Source organism: Orcinus orca, chromosome X (genome assembly GCF_937001465.1).
Source record: "Orcinus orca chromosome X, mOrcOrc1.1, whole genome shotgun sequence".
NCBI lineage: Eukaryota > Metazoa > Chordata > Mammalia > Artiodactyla > Delphinidae > Orcinus > Orcinus orca.
Window position 1 is genome coordinate 8,823,959 of NC_064580.1, and position 21,925 is coordinate 8,845,883.

At 40.6% G+C, this 21,925-nt stretch overlaps 1 protein-coding gene across 1 annotated transcript in view; it reads right to left on the reverse strand.

Annotated features, from left to right (window-relative positions):
* Positions 1 to 21,925, reverse strand: part of ARHGAP6 (Rho GTPase activating protein 6) — a 267,749-nt gene that overhangs the window by 198,659 nt on the left and 47,165 nt on the right. The window lies entirely within an intron of this gene.

Sequence of the window (21,925 nt, forward strand, 5' to 3'; positions counted from 1 at the left end):
CCAAATGAAGCAATGGTTATGCTGAAGCAGGTACATCCTGTATACCATCAGTTTACGGAGCAAAGGAAGCCAAGGCCTCTATTATTTACATAAAGACAGCACAGGAACCACTGGAGACCAGAGTAGTATATGAAAGAGCAGAGGGTCTTCCAAATCTGGTATCTTCTTAAGTCACTTGATCAGGGTCGTTAATTAAAGGGCAAGGGCAGACAAGGACCAAGCTCACTATAGCGACTTGTCTTCCAGGGAGGTGACCAGAAGAGAGATTTCAGCACACCTGAATAAGCTCCCTTAATTCTCCAGTGGAGAGCCATAAATGACACTTCAGCTTTGGTGTTAGAGCTTTCTTACTTAACCATCCAAAGGATAAAACATTCTAGCACCCATGGAGAATCTGAAACGAAGTAAGAGCAGATTTAGGTTTATTTCTTAAAAGAAATGCCTGAGAATTGGCATATAAAATTTCAAGTTGGCATCAATATATCAATATATATCAATCCATATGTAGGGACTTCCCTGGTGGTGCAGTGGTTAAGAATCCGCCTGCCAATGCAGGGGACACAGGTTCGATCCCTGGTCCGGGAAGATCCCACATGCCGCAGAGCGACTAAGCCCGTGCGCCACAACTAGAGAAAGCCCATGCACAGCAACAAAGACCTAACGCAGCCCAAAATAAATAAATAAATAAGTTCATTCAAAAAATACACATGTATACTTTATACAACGTATACATACTCCATTTACCCAGATTGATGTATATATACTGTGTATATGTATACAGACTATTTTTTTTCATATAGTGTGGATCTTAACCCACTTGCAAAATGCCTTCAAAGTGTATTAATGAGTTCAAGCATACTCAGTTCCACATCCACCTGTGGGTAGCTAATTATTGATAGAAATTACTGCCTCACTAACTAACATGTTTCCAAACTGAAGGTAAGTTACAAGTATGCACATCTGCTTCGGTTGTGAAAAGCACGATCCTTTGCACCACTGCACAGATTTCAACAAAAATATGCCCTCCAGGGTAGCCACAGCTCCTTGGGCTATTCAGTCTGATCAATACACAGAGGTAAGCCCCCCCCCAAAAAAGCGTTCTCTTAAGGCACTTGGAAAGACGTCAAGAAAGAATTTCCCCATCCAAGTTAGGTTAACCTGCATGGTGTAGTGGAGACAGAAGAAGGTATTAATTCCACACAGTGCTTTCTCCCAGGCAAAAGTATTTTAAAATAAAAACAATGGGGAAAAAAGTTCTAACTTCAAGTCACTCTGAGAACTAAACTCCTTCTTTTCAGGGAATTTACCCATCTTGACCAGTGCTTAGAAGCCTTTAGTGTTGATGTATTTGCTGGGGTGTCCTCGTTTGACCAGAAGCAATCTGTCTCAGGCAACAGTAATGCTTACACTATACTAAAAAAAAAAAAAAAAAGGATGGCAGATGTGTCAACCTGGGCTAAGCTGTCCCAAGGGCCACACCTATTTCTTGATAGTTGATCATACCCAGTGTAGGATGAGTTTGAATATGTGGCAAGTGGCCCCCTCACCCCACATTTCCAGCCCCTCTTCCCCAATTGTTCCACTTCCTTTCAGCACTTTCTGGTCACCCTCCTTGACCTCATCATCGAGGAGGGTGTGCCCATAAAGTGGCACACCCTCTCCAATGAAGGGCCTAGGATTTCTAACGAGACAATCGTCTTTTGTGGCTGCATCAGGTAAACTTCTCATGCAAAGAGATGCTCAGAATACCTGAAAGGACAGAGCACCTACCATTTTTATTATTGTTGTCAAGGTAACAAAACAGGTTGTATCTGTGGTGCCGACTGGCTAATACATGGTTATATATATGGGAGAATTTGGTCTTTCATAAAAGCTGATAGTGGTAATGCTGGAGCGGTAGGTAACCTTTACCATCTCACACTTCTTTAGTGGCTTCCGTTATCTACCAAAGAGAATCTAATAGTGGTGAATGTCCATACTGGTTAGGGTCAGTTTACAACACCTAGCCCACAAGACTGTTGTGATGATTAAATAAGATAATAACTGTAAAGTGTTTAAGATAGAGCCTGGCATCTAGAAAGAGCCACCACTACCTCCACCATCACCATCATCATCATCATCATCACTATCATTATAACCATCATCACCATCATTATCACCACCACCACCACCATCACTATCATCAGGACCTCCACCACCACCACCATCATCATCGTTTCTTGTGAAATGATGACTATTAATTACAGAATTTTAGTTAAGAAAGGAATGTGCTCTATGGTACAGTGAACGCAAAGGTAAACACAGTAATATATAGTCCTTTTATATAGAGGGAGGCCCCAATAGTGTATCAGCCTCAATATGTTTGCCCCACAGACCATCAACACACTTTTCTCCCATTACCATGGAGCCTGACCCCAAAAGGTTTAGGTAAACGACCAATTTCAGTGAAGTAATGGACAAATTTTTCTGGAAACTTACCAGATATAAAATGTAGCAGAAATGGTTATACATTCACATAGACTTAAGAACTATGACTATCAGGTACTAATTAATAAAGAGGGCAAAGCTACAATGGCAGGCACTTGGTCCCACCTGTCTCAACATCTTCATCATAAACTTACATAAAGGTATAAGTCATGCTTATCAAATTTGTAGGTGACACTAAGCTAGGAAGAGCAGACAATAGGAGAGAGAATTAGAGTTTTAAAATATAGTTTAAACTTACATATAATAATTTAATTAGATCAAAAGTTTAGAATGAGACTAAAATCAAAAGATTCAAAAAATTAGAGAGGTTTGCTTTTAAATTGTAACAAAATGAATGTGAGATAGAGAAGCAATTTGAGGAAGAGGTAGAGCTCTTAGACAGTCCACTAAGCTCAAATGAAGTCTGACAAAAGTGCTCAACGAGGTAATGGAAACTTGGGCAGCATGAAGAGAACTTTTGAATCCAGCTTGATAAACATGATAATGCAGGGGACTCCGCCCAGGTCAAAGCACCCCTGGAGTATCAGACTGTGTTCTGGAGGCCACACCTTTGAAAGATATTGACCCATCCAGCAAGCCCTGAAGGGGGCAGTGTGGATGGGGAAGGGAAGGTTCTGGATATATCATCATTTAATAAACCTTTGAAGTCCACAAGAGGAATCGAGGCTGTTTAGTCTGGAGCGGCAGAGACTGTGGGGTATGAGAAATGCTGACATAAAATATCTGAGCGGCCACCAGGTGGATTCGGTAGTAGATCTGGCCTATCTTTCAACAGAGCAGACTTGAAATGACTGAATGGGAATTCCAGGGAGTAGGCCTGGGCCTTTCCCAGGGAGACTCTTTCTAAAGAAAACATTTACCCAAGGATAAGTGACTTAGGGGGAAGAGGACTCAGTCACACTCAGAGGTTCATGCAGATAACCATTTGGTCATCCATTCCCAATATGGAGAAAAAGGACTCCTGCTTTGGGTGAGAGGCCAAATACAGGACCTTTGAGGTCCCACCGCTGTGATTCAATTCTCCTACATCGTTTCAGTGAAATAGATGAAGAAGAAGCAGGGGTTCATTAAGGGATAAGGGGAGGCTTAGAAATGAGAGAGAAGTTTATTGATGGCTTTGCGTGGCTGAGGTGTGTAGCAGGGTGGTGTAGTCTCCATGATAAATGGATTCATGGTAATTAATAAAGGCCTGAGTAAACTTCAGAATTTTGTTTAAGGCTGGTCCTTTGCTGGAGACAGCTGAGTGGAAGGCAGTTCTGCCAGCACCCTAGGGGCTAATCCATGCCCTCTGAAGAATGGAATGACCCCTTATGTTTTTCCACGTTCCCCACAACACTTTAGGTACTAGGTACATGGCAGGTGCTCACCAACCACTTGCTACTCGGTTAACTTTCCACTTTTTCTCCAAGGGATTCAGGTTAAAGAACGAGGAATAATTAGCTAACAGTGGAAACTCTAGTTTGGCAAAGCAGCTGTTTGCTTGACTGCTCTCACTAGGGTACATGACTCTAACCTGATTGGAAGTATTTTGACGTCAGAATGATAAAAATGGTTTTGGCTGTTTTGTGGCAAAATAACATAGTGTCAATATGGGGTTTTTTCCTTAAATACTTTCATCACTGCTGATTTTTTTTGTCTTTTGAAAAACATTGTTATACTTTTCTATGTCTGGTGGGACATTAATGAATTTTGTTAGACTGTGCTTCAATACTGTAATGATTTAATATAATTATTTGATATAATATTCTAAGATATATAGCATATATATTTTAATATGTGCACAGTTTGATACCTAATAAAACTTTCTAGAAGATTTACATCCATCTAATCACTAGATAGTTAAATTATACCAAAACAAATTGAGAATTTATCACATAATTAAATAACATAAAATATTCACATTGCCTTGACCCAGAAATGAGGAAAATGATGCTACAGCGTTGCAAGTTTAAAACATTATTGCAGGGCATATTTGCTAGAGGGAGTATATCTTCAACTCTCCGCAGTGCATCTTCGTTGCTATGTTGGTAATGCCCTTAGTACTGAGACTGTGCCTCTAATGAATTTGTTTTCACCTTTTTTTGCTGGGGAATTTCATCACAGCTATATTACCTGCCAGTAGATGATAGTTCAACTGAGAACGCCACCACTTTCCCTCCTGCCGTCTGAGTATTTCACTGTGGATTTTAACTGCAATGGTGGTGTGCTTATGACCCACCCCCAAACTGCACTGAATTGGGAAGTCATTTTCTTTTAGTAACCTTTTATAATTAAAATCAAAATGACAGATACATCCACAATGCATCATTCTTTACAGACATTAGTTCATCATTGGACGTAATCACTCCCAGAGCACTGGGGATGGATGAAATCCAAGGGGCTCTGATTCACAGGATTCCTGGCTTTTCTCCCATTCAGTCGGTGGGAAATTCTCTTTTCAAGTTAGATGAGGGATAGAGTTAAAGAAATCTGCACCCTACACTCTCAAGATTTGGCTCATGTCTTTATGGTTTCCAAATCTGATGTGTCTTTTGGTTAGTTTATCAGACTTCTAATTCTATCCATTGCATTCAAATGGCTGTAGTATTTTTTCTCCTTTCTTCTCCCAAAGTTGTAGTATTTTCAGATATGGGGTCTCTCTGGCTAGCTGCACAGGACTGCCTGAATGACACACAGCACCTCTCCACTGTGCTAAGAAGTCACTTAAAGCCCAGGGATTACACTGGGCATCCTACAAGTCATGACCAGCAGTGACCTAGGGACACAGTGATTTTCTTAATAAATATCTGCTATGTGGACAGAGGAGCTAGAAATGCCAACCAGGTCTGCTTTTTCTCAAACCTGCGTCTTTACTATGACTTTTTAAAAACTGAGATAGGGCTTCCCTGGTGGCGCAGTGGTTGGGAGTCCGCCTGCCGACGCAGGGAACGCGGGTTCGTGCCCCGGTCTGGGAAGATCCCACATGCCGCGGAGCGGCTGGGCCCGTGAGCCATGGCCGCTGAGCCTGCGCGTCCGGAGCCTGTGCTCCGCAACGGGAGAGGCCACAACAGTGAGAGGCCCGCGTACCGCAAAAATAAATAAATAAATAATAATAAAAAAGTGAGATAATTCACATACCATAAAATTCACCAAAGTGTGCAATCTAATGGGTTTTAGTATATTTGTAGACTTGTGCAACCATCACCACAATCAATTTTAGAATATTTTCATCACCCCGAAAAGAAACCCACACCCAATAACACTTACTCCCCATTCTGATCTCCCCCAGCCCCTGGCAACCACGGATTTGCTTGCTTTCTCCACGGACTTGCCTATTCTAGGTATTTCATATAAATGCCGTCATACAGTGTGGGGCTTTTGTGTCTGCATTCTATGCTTAGCATAATGTTTTCAAGTTTCATCCATGTTGTAGCATTTATCATTCCTTTTTGTGGCTGAATAATATTCTATTATATGCATATATCACATTCGCTTATCTGTTCATCAGTTGATGGACATTTGGATCCTTTCCTCTTTTTGGCTATTATAAATAATGCTGCTATGAACATTCATATACGTGTTTCTGTACGGACATAGGTTTTTATTTCTCTTAGGAAGACATCCAGGACTGGAATTCCTAGGTCATATGATAACTCTCTTCTTAACTATATCTTAATTGTTTTCCTCAGATAGCCATGAATGATGTCAATTCTTCTGTAAATTCTCCTACAATTTAGTAACTCTATTGCCTTTTTATAAGAGAAAAATCAGTTTTGGATATTTCATTCTATTTTATCATCATAAAGGTCACTCATTCATGTCTAGCAACAGTTTAATGCAAAGTCCTGCAGAAAGTCAAAATTAAATCCTAGGTATTTATCTTCCTAAAAATAAATTCATCTTAATTTAGAAAAATTCTGTATATAACAGAATGGGTAAATTCTCCATTGATTAATAATACAAATGGACCAATCTGAATTAGTGACGTGAGAAAAAACTTTTTATATGCAACCTTGCTTTAAAATATTCAGGAACACATAATCACTCAGAATAAAAGAAGAAGAAACAATTGGAAAGTAAGAGGGACTTTTTATAATTAACAAATTAATTCTGTAAATGTCTCTTAAAGGAAGGTTAAAGGTAACCAAACGGTCTTGCTCATAAGTACTGTCAATATAACCTCCAAATCTCATTTAACCTTTATTAATAAAAGGCTTGTTCAAAATGTGTATCAGTACCAAACCTCCTGTCACCATATTTCAGTGCATTCAAAATTCCTAACCACCTTAGCATAAGCAGTATTCAACACTGCAACTGTGCACTGTATTGCTTCACACTTTAAAAAAATATTCCTTCCCCTGTCTTCTAAGAAGATGCTCTCCAAGGATATTACAGACTTCAGATTTGCCCTCTTTCTCCTGCCTCCTTCAACATCAGTGAAATCATTTTGTAAAATCCATTTTGTAAAATGGGATCGAAGAGCATTAGCAGTTTATCAATCAGTCACACAGATAAAATTTGCCTTTGAATCTTATACAAATACCATCCACAAACACAAAATGTTTTTTCCACCTTTTTAGTTGACCAAGAGAAATATACAAATACATTGCCTCTGATACTTCACTTTAAAGGCCCTCTTAAAGCAAGAGGAAAAAACTATATAAAATAAAGTTGAGGTGCAAGATTTTCGAGCAGTGTCATTCCTCCTGGCTTTGATGTTTTGAGATGGCGGCTGAGTTCTCCAAATTGCTAACGAGGCTATCGCCCTTACAACCCAAGTGCTACGCCTTATCCCCACATGGCTGTTAAGTATGTTAAGGGAAGTGAAACTTCTAGGGTCAGCAGCAGGAGGGTGTTGACAAGGAAAGCCACATGCATGGTGCAATGTGGGTTATTTTTCAAACTGGCTCCAAACTTTAAAAAGCCCACAAACACACATTAGGGTTGCCTTCCTTCCACCACTCAAAACAATCCCACTACTGGGCATATACCCTGAGAAAACCATAATTCAAAAAGAGTCATGTACCAAAATGTTCACTGCAGCTCTATTTACAATAGCCCGGAGATGGAAGCAACCTAAGTGTCCATCATCGGATGAATGGATAAAGAAGATGTGGCACATATATACAATGGTATATTACTCAGCCATAAAAAGAAACGAAATTGAGTTATTGGTAGTGAGGTGGATGGACCTAGAGTCTGTCATACAGAGTGAAGTAAGTCAGAAGGAGAAAAACACCATATGGAAGAACACATATATATGGAATCTAAGAAAAAAAACGGTCATGAAGAACCTAGGAGTAAGACGGGAATAAAGACACAGACCTACTAGAGAATGGACTTGAGGATATGGGGAGGGGGAAGGGTAAGCTGTGACAAAGCAAGAGAGAGGCATGGACATATATACACTACCAAACGTAAGGTAGATAGCTAGTGGGAAGCAGCCGCATAGCACAGGGAGATCAGCTCCGTGCTTTGTGACCACCTAGAGGGGTGGGATAGGGAGGGTGGGACGGAGGGAGACGCAAGAGGGAGGAGATAATAGGAACATATGTATAACTGATTCACTTTGTTATAAAGCAGAAACTGACACACCATTGTAAAGCAATTATACTCCAATAAAGATGTAGTTCACCCCGAACCTCACTCCGCCCAGTTCCCGTGCTTGGAATACGTGCTATTTCAATATTTACCTCAGTCAAACAACGTTAGCAAGGCAAATTTTTCTCACATTACTGCTCGGCCAAGTACAGAACTCTGAGGTGGTCTGCTCTGCCTGCCATTTTTCCACGTGCATGTAACATTTACATACATGTATATAATTCTCACCAATGCAGAGGTAACTGTTAACCATCTGTATCTTAGTAAGAGGGAATTAATAAAGTAATAGAGGTTGTATGAATTTCCTTTATAATATCAATGACATACAAATTCCAGATATGTATGAATCTCCTTTATAATATCAGTGACAAATTGTGAACTCAACTCAGCTGGTAAAGATAAGTCCATTGAACTTGCTTTTAGACAACCCAAGTTGGAATTTTTCTTCTACCAATAACTAGCCATGACCTTGGGAAAGTTACTTAACTTGGTTAGCAGCCTCTGTTAGTTGCCGACCCAACAGTCATTTCCCCCTCCCTCCTGCTTCCTAACAGAGGTCTGATGTTGTTTGGCTATGCGACCCTCCCGACCCTCCCCCGTTTGACAAAGGGTAGATGACCTATCCCTGGTTCCAATGACAGATCCTCATTATATATTTTTAGTCAGTTGCGGTTATACTATTCCATTTGCCAGGACTGTTTTAAGAAAGGAAACGGATATCAGATTAAGTTCCATTGCATAACAATTAGAAAAAGAGCAAGAAATAAAAATAACAGGGGCTTTAAATAAGATGCAAGTATAATTCCCTCTGGGGGAAGAGAAGTCAGGTGTTAGGCAGCCTGGGGCCGAGGCTCCCATGAGCTTACCTGATTGTCGCTTCGCTGTGCTGCCTCAGGTCCCACATGGCTGCTTGGGCTTTGGACAGGACATCTGTACTTCAGCCAACAGGAAGCCCTCATTGGCGGGGATTTAGTCACATGGTCACAATTAGCTGTATGGGAGGCAGTGAAAGGTGGGCAGAGAGAAAGGGCAGCAACCGGCAGTCATTGCCACAGCCTGTGACCCAATTTCAGCCAATGAGATATGCAGAAGCTTCTAGGAAAGTCTCCTGCTAAGATGGAGACAAGGAAGAGGGGGCCTGTACTTCTTCCTGCGGTCACTGTTGTATCTAGATATGATGTTAGGAACTGATGCAGCAATCTTGCTACTAGCCTAAGAGTAAAGCTAACACACAAAGCAGGACAGAGCCTGCAGGGAGAAAGACCTGCCACTCTGATACTCTATACAAGGATCCCACGCCACTCTGGATTTCTTATCATGTTAGATTGCAATTTCATTGCTGTTTCATTCTGTTGGAGAGGAAGCGTTCTGTTACTTGCAGCTGAATCCCTTCTAATTCATACAACCTGTCCAATAGGCTTCCTAAATTTGAAGATAGTTATTTCTCCCTCTTGGTCTATATTTTTACAAGCTAAAAATTCTAGACATATAAAAGACCAACCAATATAAAATAAAAGGCCAAAGTAACAGTGATTGTTTCAATCACCATTTTCAAAATACACCTTGGTTACTGCTAGTTTTATTTAAAAATGAATGCAGGAAACCATATTGCATTCATTTACTCAGGTATGTTTCCTAAAAAACATAACAGTTTTGAAATCTTGGCTTCACCATTCCTGGCACGGTGATCCAGAGCCAGTGATTTAGTCTCTGAGAGTCCCAGTTTCCTTACATGTTTTTTATAAAGGAGAAAATACCAACTCTTTTAGGAGCACGTGAAGGTCAGACATACATAAATGACATAATGTCAGATATACAGTAGGTGCTCAATAACTGGCAACTACTATATATCATGGCAGCCACTGAGGACACAAAGATAAAATGAGTGGATCTGGTTCAAAGTTGCATTCCTCCCTTCTTTCCCTCCGTCTTTCATTCACTCATACACATGTACACCCATATATATTCCACCTAGTTCCAGAAGCACTGAAAGCAGCCAGGAGGTAAATATAAAAATTACAGCAATGTTTTCATTTATAGAATGAAGTGTACATACCAAGGATCTATGAGTAGTCAAAGCACAAAAAGCAGGAGGCAGCAGATGACCCAAATGAGCAGAGACCATGGGGGAAAGAGAAGAAGAGCCAAGATACTAGAAACTAGAGAGAAGAAATGGATTAAAAGAGAGAGAGGGGATTGAGGGAGGGAGGGACGAAGGGAGGGAGAGAAAGAGAGAGACGGAAATAGTGAGTGAGTGGGTGAAGTTGAGTCTACAGCCTGGTAAACGTCCACCATCACTAAAGACTCAAAGTTTGCACAGTGATGAGTTCCTTCTGTGTCCTGCCTGGGGTGGTGTTCCAGTTCTCCCAAGGGCTAAGATGTTTTTCTCCTCTTACATTCCTTCTCTTGTAACTTTACAATGAATTTTTGCTATCTGAAATAACCAAGCATGCCTCTGTTCTCTGCACCAGAAGAGATCCTGAAACAATGTAAATGGTAGCAGAATCCATGGAATTAACAACAGCGTGTACTGTATAGCACAGGGAACTCTACTCAGTGCTCTGTAATGACCTATATGGGAATAGAATCTAAAAAAGAGTGGGTATAACTATATGTATAACTGATTCACTTTGCTGTACACCTGAAAGTAACACAACACTTTAAATCAACTATACCCCAATAAAATTTAATTTAAAAAAAAACAGGGTGAAGGGAATGTGTGTACAGCGATAAGTGAAGAGGGCTGAGATGGAAAGGTGTTTAAGCACAGATGAAGGAGAAGATGCCTGCAAAGGAGATCAAGATGTACTGCCTCGGGAGGTAGGAGGAGAAATAAAGGAGTTGCGGAAAACGGAGGAAAAGAGGTTGTCAGGGAGAAACAGAGCTGGATTCAAACAGAGCCACAGAGCTTAAATGCAATAAGGACTCATCTTCCTGAATTGGTAATGAGGTCGTCTGTAACCTTGGAAAAAGGAGATTCAAGAGAGTGATGGGGTGAAAGCCAGCTAGCAGAGGGTTGAGGAGTGAATAGAGATGAGTATGTGAAGTAGCTTTGAGTGTAAACTGCCTTTATGCAAGGTTTAGCTATAAAAAACAGAAGAGGTGGCTTTCAGGAGAGGTTTCATCAAGGAAAGGTTTTGATATGAGCAGATAATTAAGTGTGTAGAGGAGAAGCTGAAGCTAGAGGAGAGTGAGATGACACTATTTGGAGTGGACCCTGAGGAAGCATGATTGCATGGGATTTGGATAGGAAGACATATATCTTCACCTCTGAAATGGGGCCTGTGCTGCTTATTCGAATCTCATTTGTGATAGGTCTTTTACCACAGGACAAGTTGACCCAGTACTTTCAAATGGAACTATCTGTAACAAAGGAATATTTCAAGCTTTAAATTAGCTTGTTTTAAGCTTATGAAGTATTATGTATAAACAATACGGCTGCCTATAATTTGCCAATTATTGTTACTTGTTCTGGATCATAAGCCCGTTTCATAAGAGCACGGATGGGGCTGGGTTTCTGGAAGTGATAAATCTTATAGTTGTGGCTGGCCAGTGATTCACCCAGGAAGTTTGAGAGACCAGGATGTTGTTACCTCCAGATCTTGAAGCTTTCAGGCTTCCATCCTATCAGGCAGGCACATCTGCTTCTCCAAATGAAGGAAACAAAACAAGAATAGAAGAGACAGTTGGCAAAGCCAAAAGGTCAATCTTTGCCCTCTCCTTCCTGGTTTCCTGTACTGATCTGGGACTATCTACGCGAGCTGCCTTGGAGCAATTCTGCACTCTGAGAAAAAAACTAAAATAGGAACGATGAATAGTGCTTTCCTCTTTCAGCATCTCTGAAATGCCATTTGATTCATTTACTCATCCCGCACATTTTAACTGACTTCCTACTATGTGCTGGAATTAGTTCTAGATGCTGGAAAAGCATGGTGGTCATAAAACAAATTTCCTATGTAGTATACATGTCCATGGGTCTTGCATGAGGACTGATTATTAATAAGGATTCTTGTATAGCACAGGGAACTATACTCAATAACCTGCAATAACCTATAATGGAAAAGAGTCTGAAAAAGGAGCTATATAGATAGATAGATCTCAATCACTTTGCTGTACACTTGAAACTAACATGACACTGTAAATTAGCTAGACTTCAAAAAAAATAAGTAGAAAAAAAGTGGTGCTTCTGGAGAAGAAAAAAAAGGATTCTTATGGTTTATCTAAACGGATGCATCTGTAAATCTCACTAAGCATATTACATTACTGTTTACAAAAGATGACGTTGCTGTTTATTTTTCAGCATGAAGGATGCACACGTTGTACTTTTCATTTATGAGGTACAGCTCAGGGTAGACAAACTCTTAGGATAAATACTCCATTCTGAAACCCACAAAAGATAATGAATTCCAAAGCTTACATGTGTACCAATTGTCAGCATGGCCCATTTGGCCCACGGTGCCATATGTGCCAGAAGATCCAGGGGATACGTTAGAGAGGGCAAGTTTATTTTCTTACCATCTAAGACAGCATTCCTACCCCTCCTCCAACACTAACTTCCGGACTTGCCTTAATGATCACATTTGGACTCACCTTCCATTAATTTGTTTAAAATTGTTTTAAAATTCCTAAGTTAAAAAATGTTAGACTATACCACTTCTTAAGATACAGGATTGAAAAAGAACAAAGACGCTTTCAATTTATGACTCCCATAAGGTTAGCTCTTATTCTAACATCACGTTTCCTGATACTGCTGTCGTCAAGCTGAAAGGGTACAGTATTACCTATTCTGTTAAGTACTATGGTAGCATGTCCACCTCCGGAGCCCCATAGGCTATAAAAGTACCTGACAGGAGCCCGAGGAGGAGCCGCCCGGGCCCGGCCGGGCCCCGCCGCCGGGCTTAGCCCCGCGTCCCCGCCGCCGCACGGAGACCGCCAGGGCCGAGCGGCGCCACTGGGAGCGGCCGCGCGTGCAGAGCCCGAGCTGCCCGCGCCCGAGCGGCGCGCGCCGTGGACGGCGGCCGGGATGGAGTCTACGGAGCGGGACGCCTTCCGCGCGCACATGGTCATCGGCGAGTCTCAGGAGGGCCGAAGCCAGCGGGGCCCCTGGAGCGCCTGGCCGCGGCGCCCTCGCCCGCGCCCACCCCGTCACCCAGCCCCTTGGAAGACCTCGGCCTCCAGACCCGCACCTCCCCGGGACGCTTGTCCCCAGATTTAGCTGAGGAGCCGAGGTCCTTGGAGCCATCTCCGAGCCCTGGTCTGCCAGAGGAGCATGGAGAGGTGGCCATGGCGCTTCCGGGCAGGCCTTGTCCGGGCGCCGTGGGCCCCGAGGAGCTGGCCCTGCGCAGCAGCCGCCGCGCCGGGCGGCCGGGGCGCAGGGGCCTGGGCCCCGCCCGGGCCCTCCTAGAGGGTCGGGCTGCCTCCCCCGACTTGGGGTGGGAGCCCTGCCACCTCGAGCACCACCCTTGCCTCGAGTCCTTTAACCGGCCATTAGCATTTTCAAGAGGTCCCCTCAGGAGTTCTGGTCGCTAACGGCCCCCTCCCCAGCCGGGACCTCCTGGCGAGACTGTAACTAGTGATGTTTGTACAACCGAAGGCTCTGTTTTGTAGTTTAAGGAGAATAACATTGACTACGTTTAAAAAAAAAATGACAAAGGAGGAAAGGGTTTAATAAGTATTTGTGGAATAAAATAATTTACTAAACAAGTAATTGTCACCCTTTTAAAATCTGTAGCCTTGAAACTTCCCATCTCTCTACTTTCACTTTTTTACAGAATAGAGAATCCTAATATTTTCATGGATTCTTACCATAAAGACTTGGGTGCTATAACTGAGGTGACCACATGTCCCAGTTTGCTTAGGGCTGTTCCAGTTTATGTTCAGTATCCCAGGGTCATTATTGCTAGTGACCCTTTCCCTTTCCTAAGGGTCCTGGTTTGAATGAAACTGTATCCACTGTTCCCCTGGGCTCCCCTGAGCCACTCTGTACTATTCTACCTGTGGATTTCAGGAGCAGGTGAAACCTTTCGCGTACATTGCAGTTGTTTCTGTTTGTTTTCTTTCTCAGTCCCCTTCCTGATGATACAGTGTTTCTATGTGTCTTCAGACTGTTCAGTAGCGATTGTCTAGGAAAAGTCTAAGCCAGCACTTTTCAAATTTTAAAGTGCAACGAATCCCCTGGGGCTGTTCTGAAAATTTGGATTCTATTCAGCAAGTCTGGGATGAGAACAGAAATTTTGCATTTTTAACTGGCTCCCAGGTGATACTGATACTGTTGGTTTGATTGGCCACACATTGAGTGGAGAGGGTCTGCAAGCATTCCTAATTAACCACAACGTAGAGACCAGCCATTATGATACAGTGTCACTCAGTGCTTATGAGCATACACTTTGGACGCCACAGCACTGAAGTCAAATCCTGCCTCTGTCACTTACTACCTGTGTGATCTTGATCTCTCTAAGCCTCAATTTTCTTATATGTAAGATAGAAAGAATAATATCTATCTCAGGGGAATGGTGTGAGGATGAAATGAGATAATAAATGTAAAACAATCCTGTCCTCACCCATTGTAAATGTTACAAAATGACGGTAGTTGAAACTGTTGTCATCATAATCATCAGTGAGGTCTGCCTTCTTCCCCCTTCCACTGTATCCAGCACTTCCCTGCCATTTCCTCCTTTTTATTCACAGCTTAACAATACAAGGTACTCGTTAAGATAAACATCAGACGGTAATGAGTACAGTCATACTGTGAATGGTTCCTTAAAAATGGACCTTTGGGTATGCTAAATTATCAAGTTGTCAGTACACGCAGGAGTTGCAATCAGAGTTTGGACAGATCCACAGGAAAGCAGGAGCAAAAACATTTAGCTGAAAACTGGTGATAAACTCCAGTTCGTGGGTGTTCAGTTGGCACTGGGTAGATTCCCCTAGTTTGCATGTGTCAACAGTGGCAGCCATGAGCACTCTGACTGTAATACTATTCTAAATCCCAGTATTACCAGCAGAAGAAACAGTGAATATTAGAAAAATAGGGAGGTTGAACAAACACTCTTCAAACTAGGTCTTGGTTTAAACTTTGTCTCCTCTTTTTCCTAACTGTATATCAGGAGTCAAAATTCCAAGTAGTTCAGCTTCACTTTCTTTCCTTTAGCCTTTCAAAAGTCACAGAACCGGAACCTTTGCTTTAACTATCACAAAGTGATAGGATTGAAATAGCATTTCGTAAACAATAAGTTGCTGTTTAAATCGATGGGGGTCACAATCATTGTTGTCGTCACATCAAAATCATTATCCCCTTCCTCATCTTTAAGGTCGTCTCCAGCTATAAACATTTCCCTTTCCTCTGATGTCAGTCCTAATGTAGGACCAATGTTCTCTCTTTGGGTAAAGTCAACAATGGAAGGGGAAAAGTGAGATCAGAAACTTGGATAATTCTCTCACTAGAAAATTTATCTCTGACTATCTGGTCATCGTAAAACTGGATGTTGAGTTTGAAGTCACAATGTGCTGTATTTTTACCTCCTGCAATTCAAAGCTCACTGGAGACTATACTTTTCTATCGATTCATTCATTGACTTATTTAACACCTGACGAGCACAGTACCTATGTCATGAAGAACAAAAGAAAAGGGCTCTCCCACTGAGCGCTCACAGAACTACCTGGGCATGTTTCCTGAGGCCCATCACTATCTACAGGCTAATCGTGCTGCATCCTGAGATAGAGGAGCACCTTGGCACCTTGAGGACAGGTGTATTCATTTCCAAAGGAAATCTACAAGAGAAAATATGCTCGTAATAAAGATTGACCCAACTATCAGAATGACTGACAAAGGGGACATATTTATTAAGGTAAGTAGAGTTAACATATTTTTTCCACCAGGGTTACACTTGGCACTGACAGATCTTATTTGGTGCATAAATCTCAAAAATTCCTTAAGAAGGTCTCCATGTAGACAGAGAGAAATCTCCAGCACATTTCCATTATCTTATTGGAGGGATGGCTGTTTCCTAAAGAATGGGCAGCAAGGACATGGGCAGCGTCAAGCTTTATGTGTTCACTCAAGTGCTCCTCTCAACAAACTAGTTCTGCAGGCACACGGCTGTTTATCCTCTAAACTAGCAGCTGGCAAACCATGACCCATCAACCAAATCCAGCCCATTGCTTGTTATTGTAAGTAAAGTTTTATTGGAACCAGACATACACATTCATTTATGTATTTTCTAGGGCTGTTTTTGTGCTAAAATGGCAGAGTTGTAACAGAGGCCATAAGCCCAGAAAAACTTAAAATATTTACTATCTGGCCCTAACTAATTAAAATATTATGTACTTTACAAAACAAAAATTAAACTTGCCCTGACAAATAACTGATTTAATTTGAAGAATTCATAAACGACTTTAATAATTTAAAATAATTATAATCCTTAATAGAGGCATTAAAAGCTAGTACAAAGAAGTTTTTGCTAAAATTTTCTCTACCGATATCCCTTTGGTATATAGCTAATCACTAACAAATGAATCAAATATTATTTATGAGAAAGACAATGCCTAGTTTTACATATTGGAATTCAAGTGGGAAAAGACAGGTAGTAACATAGATATTCAATATCTTTGATTTCTGCAAGTATATCATAAAGTAAATACTAGGACTTGAGGTTATGCTCATATCCTAAGAATCTACATAATAATTTGGAATAGACGAATTCATCCAAAAGACTCCTCTGTAACATAGGAAATGCCCCTGTATCATCTTGATTTAGATTTAATGTACCTCGTTATATATATATATATATATATATATATATATTTTTTTTTTTTTTTTTTTTTTTTTGCGGTACGCGGGCCTCTTACTGCTGTGGCCTCTCCCGTTGCGGAGCACAGGCTCCGGACGCGCAGGCTCAGCGGCCATGGCTCACGGGCACAGCCGCTCCGCGGTACGTGGGATCCTCCCGGACCGGGGCACGAACCCGTGTCCCCTGCACTGGCAGGCGGACTCTCAACCACTGCGTCACCAGGGAAGCCCCTCAATATATATTTTTAAACAATGCAAACGTATAATTACTTGAGGACCTAAAGCCAATAAGGAAAAATTGTATTTAAATGGAGAAAAGAGTTATCTTTGTGTCCTGATTTTAATTTTAAGACATGAATACTTACATCTGATAAAACAAAAAGGGAAACAAGACCATCTGCCATAAGTAATTGCAACTTAAGTCCAAGCTACTTTTGAAATGTCCCTTCTCTCTCCTTCCAAAGGCTCTCAAGGATCTGCTACAGCTTTATTTTCACAATATCTAGACGCGTCATTAAAATCAGATGGGAAATTCAACAAAAGTATATTTTTCTAGGTAAATGAAGTACATAAATCAGAAAGTATTTTAATATCTATATTTATTACCACTTTTACTACCTCTTTCCAATATGTACAACTAGACATTATTTTTCTTACTACAAATAGTTTCTGATTAATGAATCAGTGATTAACTATACACTACATATAACTATATAAGGGGGTAGTGATAAAGAATTTTATTTTTTAAAATCTCCATGTTTAGAGTATTAATCTCATATACCTCATTTCATGTGCATCTTAAATAATAGTTAGGAAATTATTAAGAACTTAATTAGAGCAATGATTTACAATTCTAATTGTATTGAAAAGCTTAGGAAAGACTTTGGAAATTCAAAAGCCAAGACAGCTCATGTTGCTTTATTCCTTTCTTCCTTGTCAGGTGCAAAAAAATTACTCAAGAAATGCTCACCATGAGGAGATACTGAAAAAAACTATTCATACAAATTCCTAAACGTGAAACTAAAGGTTCTAATGGTCTGAATTTTTATATGAATGTTTTCTAATTTTTTTACTTCCATTTATTTTTTATAAGAATGCTAAATCTCTGCCCATCAGTATTGACCTTTTAAAGAGCTGTGGTAGCCAATCCTCAATCCCAGGATACTAGAATGTTAGTAGGTGAGAAACCAGCCCAACAAATTCCTGCTTGATAAGTAAAATAAAAAGTAAAATGTAAAACAAGAGATCATGTTTTCTCCACTTTGCGGGGAAAAAACCCCACATCAGTAGCCCTCTCTTGAGTTTATAATGAAGACAGTGTTGAAAAAAAAGAAAGAAAAGGAAAGAATAAAGCGAGAAAGAAAAGAAAATGGTAGCAACGTTTACCCAGATTTCTAAAACACAAGGGTTAGCATTTGACCAGAGAACTTTAATTTTGAAAATTAAATCCTTGTCTCTGGATTTGGAAAACAGAAAGTCTATATTTCAAGCATATAAATAACATAAAGGAATTGTGCCTTTACTATGAAAGGCTACCTACCAAAAAAAAAAGTGACATTCTGAAGGGCATACCTTGAGGATGTTGGTGAGGTAAATTTGATTTGTGATTTATTTCCTTTGCAGTGGGACTCTGAATGACGACAAATAAAACAGTGTTTGTAACCAAACTTGTCTTTCCTCTAGGAAAGGCAACCAGGATTAAGCTGACCAGCATTCGACAGAAATAGCAGCATCTGCCCTTCTGATTAATATTCCAATGACCAAGCAATTTCTTGTTATTAATCGAGACCAAGCAATTACCTGCCTTTCAGCAGGTAAAGTACCAGAATCAAGGCCAATAACCCATGGAAATTATCCAAAGATACAAACACAAGCCTGAGGAGACATCTCTACGGCTTGGCCTGCTGAAGCAAAGGACCGGGGTTTCAAGAGAAGCCCTTCTTCACAGAGTCACCCCCTCCGTGGTACCAGGCATGGAGTGAGCCCAAGACAGAGCAGCTGTAAAATCCAAAACTGGATCCAGGAGGACTGCAGCTTACTTGGCCAGTATCTTGGGAGCCACCGTGTAGATCTTAAGAAAGCCTGTCTCTAGGGTAGAGATTCGGTCTTTCCGGCCCTTGGGGTATTTCAAACAATAGGGGCTTGGTGGCTATAAAGGAAAACCTCTAAGGAAGATTATTCACCAGGACAGAGAAAACATAAAACACTTCCAGCATCACAAACATTGCTACTGGACAATGCCGTATATCTAGATGCTGTAAAAAATTTAAGGTGTCAGACTTCTAAAATTTCCTTTTCAAAATTTATCTGCAATGATTTCTTCTGTCAATTCCCCAGAAGTGGGCAATCTAATACCATCTTTGGAGCTACGGTTTCAATGGCTAATCATATGTTTGCTTAGTCAAATTGGAAAACCAAATAACTTAGAAAGAGTATGTCTTCCCCGAATGTGCTAATTTCTAGTTACTCATGGCTATGTGTAAGAAATTAAATTAAAACCTGCTCTTCACGTTAACAGACAAAAAGGGCTTTGTCTAACTGTCTAAACTGACTTGCCACACAGGAATCTAAGTGATAGCCAGATGTTACAGCGGTTGACTCATCCTTTAAATATCAGCTCCTCCATTATGTCATATCTCTGAGGAAATATCACCTTCTGAGAAAGCTTCCCTTACCACCCTACCAACTCCGCTCCATCATTCTGTCCTCTTACTTATTACCATCTGGCACATTACACGTTTATTGATTTGTTGTCAATCTCCCTGTTCCGTGTAATCTCTAAAAAGGACGTATTGAACTATTTTATTCACTGATGTATCCATCATGTCTACAACAGTACTTCTGTTTTGTTCATTTTGTATATGCTCAGTAAATACTTGTAGAATGAATTTATGAATGGAATCTCCTGAAAATGGATATAGAATTTTGTGCATGAGCATTTCTATGGAGAGAACATCTATAACTTAGATGTTATTCTGTATGGATTAGGTCTGTGGTCTAAGAAGACTAAGAACCTCAGTTATACATGTATAATGCCATTTCATTATCAGTAACATTATTATCGGCAATTTCCATAAATGAAAATTCTGCAGCTGATCGAATGCTTACTTTACTAGAATTATACAAAATAAACAAACATAAATTGAGAAAACAATGATGTAGACTGTTTATATTTTAAAAGCTTGTCACTGTTGTTGTAAAAATAGTAAAATCTATACCAAAAATAATTTAATCCATACTAAATAATTCAGATCACTCCAAATTTCTATTCTGACCCTTCGTATTGAACACGTGGATATATTTACATATGTATAATCAATAACCATGTACTTTTTGTCTGTCAAGGTCTCCCTAAGAGATTTTAGCAGGAGCTCCAGAGGGTCACGTTTGGACGCAGAAATTGGGGCCTTCTAAGACAGACCTATACAAGCCTAGGCTGTAATTCTCAGCACCAACGGCTTCTCCCTGCTATGTCTGCTTCCCCACCTATCCTGTCTGCTAAGTATAAACTGCACAGTCAGGGCTGAAGGAGCCACAAAAGTGAAACAATGTGTGTGCATGGAGATAAGAATTCTGGATGAGAGCAAGGGTTAGGAGGGGAAGTTGAAGAAGGACAGAAAAAGATTGGGTCAATGATGTACAAAAATAGAGACCAAAAGGGCTTAAAGGAAAGTGATAAGAAAATTAAATTACAGAGAAAAGAACAGGAAGATAAAACAAGTTCAAAATAGCCAAATGGATAAGAAATACAAACAAAATGTTAAAGAGAAGGGGAAAAGAATTGTAATAATAAAGGAAAAAAATACACAGCAAAGGGAAAAGAGAACATAAAAAAGGGATAAATAGTGATACATCATGAAAAGAGAGAACAAAAATATATATATAAATACAGAAGGAAGAAAATAAAGAGATGGTCATGCGCACATACTCACAAACCTGGTGGAGGGTGGTGGGACAGCAGTACCAGAAACTCATCTGTTGACTAATATGATGTAGTAGGCACAGTAACAGCCCTCCAAAGAGGTCCCCACAGTAACCCCTGGAACCTGGTAGAAGGGACTTCGCAGGTGTGATTAAGTGTACGGACCTTGAGATGGAGACAGTACCCTGGATTATCCAGGTGGCCCTAATCTAATCCCAAGGGTCTTTAAAAGCCAGAACAGATGGAAGGAAGGCACAAAGGCACAGAGAGATGCAACACTGCTACTTTGCTGACTGTGAATCCCCAGTTCACATTCTCTTCTCCCACTCCCTGCCTTGCTTTCAACCTTGATCCTTGCTTAATATGAGGCTACAACCCCCAGCGCTAAAATCACATTATGACCGTCTTCATTGACGAGTGAAAAGAAGGAAATAAGTATTACAAATATCAGAAATCTTAAAAAAAAAAGACACAAAGAGGTGATCAGAGAATTAAAAGTATGTTGAAGCGTGCCTTTTGTTTTTAATTTCCTGAAAGTGAGCATAGAAAGGAATCAAAGGCCTTCCTTCTTACCTCAGCTTTGTCACTTACTAGATGGTGTGATCTTGGTAAATCCTTGAATCTCTCTCTTCCATAAACAGACGCTAATAATGCTTGCTTGCTCTCCTCACCCCACAAGGCAGGAATAGTTAATATGACTGTTACGTAATAGAGTCTATAAACTCTACAGCTCTGTACAAAAGTAAAATCTTGCTGCTAATCATTGGTTCTAGATCATTCACTGCCCTTTTGCCTTAAATTATAATATTCAGAGACACTGTACCTTTACTATAGATCGATAAGCATGAAGAACATTTTAGCATTCCTTTTTCCTGCCTTCCAAACCCTACACAGATGAGCTGCTGATCTCTAGTGACTTACTTGAGGATTGAGGGGAAAATGTGTCCTTGAAAAAAAGTGAGTGACTCCTTTTAGTAAAACAACAAAACATCCATCTATCTTCCTCATAAATTTTCCACGGATTAACTGTCTTAAAACATGTCCCACCTGAGTACAAGTGGCCTCTGACCCAGGGTTCACGATAAGTTCCATGTTATGTGTTGTAGAGCCTTTGAACGCATAAGATACTGAAAAGCTCGTGGGGAAGT